Source organism: Bidens hawaiensis, unplaced genomic scaffold (genome assembly GCF_021521415.1).
Source record: "Bidens hawaiensis isolate Kalapana, Puna unplaced genomic scaffold, B.hawaiensis_p1.1 tig00014849_1, whole genome shotgun sequence".
Lineage (NCBI taxonomy): Eukaryota > Viridiplantae > Streptophyta > Magnoliopsida > Asterales > Asteraceae > Bidens > Bidens hawaiensis.
Genome location: NW_027492314.1, coordinates 457164 through 458981, shown reverse-complemented (window position 1 = coordinate 458981; position 1818 = coordinate 457164). Strand labels below are relative to the sequence as shown.

Below are 1818 nucleotides of genomic sequence, written 5' to 3'. Positions count from 1 at the left end.
CGAGCCGACCGACCGCTACCTAAGAGAAGATAAGTAGTTCTTCTATCGTTCAAGGGAAAGGGGAGAACAGGTAGCGGCTTGCCTAGATCTCGTATTTCCCACGTAGTCCATCGAAAAAACCAACGATTCTCCTCTCAAAGTAATAGAGAGATCCTTTTCTTTTTCTGGTATGTAGCTCCGCAAACAAGGACCGCATCATCAGAGCAGGGCGAAAATGAACATAGGATTATGGCCCTATTCTTCTTTCTTTTGCTGTTGATCCCACATCGAAAGCAGCCCCTTCGTGTTCAGGAGGATCGGATGAGAGATCTTCCTCCGACTCTGATAAATCGGTCAAGAGGGAGGCTACCCTCGACTTACCTCTCTCTATAAAAACCCCCTCCCCAGAGGAGAGCATAAGCTCCAGGATGAGTATGTCCTGGATTACCGTATTCATTCTCGTCCGGATCCACCATGAAATTTTTTTCGAAAGAAAAATGATAGGAGAGGGCTCGTAATGATCTTTGAGAAGATCACAAGGTGCTGAACAGGATAGGGGAGTCTGTAGGTTTTTGTGAAAGGGATGCTCTTCTCATGTTATTGCTGAAAAGAAAAAGCGAATTCCTCTATTTGATGTCGATTCACCCACACTTCCATTCCTTGTAGAGGGGGGCTAACTACTTGCTGGCTGGGAGCTGTATGAGTGGTAACGTCCACGTACGGCTTCGTGAGAAGGACGGTGGACAGAAATGGCCTTGTTGTACCTCACTCTCGTCTTCAATGGGGTTTGCTCTTTCTTTATGGGGAGAGTATGCCAATATGATCTTAATAAGGTGCAGGGCTTTGCATCTGACATTCGTTGGGCTTCCCTCTTCGGGAGCCTACGTCCCGGCGTTTTTGCGCAATAAACCCCTCCGGCCGAAGACTAGTGGTAGTTGGTCCCGCGGAGATTTCGGAAAAGGGTAGCCTAGTGTGTAAGCACAGCAATGAACTACCGCGAACACCCAGACGACCTATCTAAGATTAGGGGGAGACCCTCAATAGTGATGACCCTTTCACTCTTCCACGGACTGATACATGTACCGAATGCTCATACGGGAAAGTTGACTCCTGGTTCTGGAACCTGGGGGGTTGCTGTGATAAATCCTTTCTTTCTCGTCCACTCAGGAGGGTGTGGACACGCCTGCGCGGATTACAGGTGACAGTTACAAGAATGGTGGGGAAGTTAACAGTACTCGACGACATTCAGGGATGGATATAGACCCATCGGGCAAGGATAATCATTCCGGTCCTGGGAGAGGTGGCGACCATTCTCAAGAACCAAAAAGACTGAGCTGAGGGGAAGCCCTATGACTCACTGAAACGACGGAAGGAGGGCCCTTGATCTATTAATATAGGGAGAAAAAAAAGGGCTTTGCTTCCCTTTACAATATAATATGAAGAAAGAAATAAGGGTCGAAGTTTAGACCGCTCACAGCAGTTCTACCTATAGAAAGGATCATGAAGGAGGCGATCAGAATGGTACTCGAATCCATTTACGATCCCGAGTTTCCAGACACATCGCACTTCGGCTCGGGTCGAGGCTGCCACTCGGCCCTAAGACGGATCAAAGAAGAGTGGGGAACCTCTCACTGGTTTTTGGAATTCGACATCAGGAAATGTTTTCACACCATCGACCGACATTGACTCATCCCCATCTTTAAGGAAGATATCGGCGACCCCAAGTTCTTTTACTCCATTCAGAAAGTCTTTTCTGCTGCACGACTCGTAGGGGCGGATAAGGGCCCTTACTCCGTCCCACACAGTGTATTACTATCGGCCCTACCAGAAAACATCTAC

At 48.1% G+C, this 1818-nt stretch overlaps 1 pseudogene; it reads left to right on the top strand.

Annotated features, from left to right (window-relative positions):
• Nucleotides 1-228: 228 nt before the first annotated feature.
• Nucleotides 229-651, top strand: LOC143547885 (putative mitochondrial protein AtMg00530 pseudogene; annotated as a pseudogene).
• Nucleotides 652-1818: the final 1167 nt, after the last annotated feature.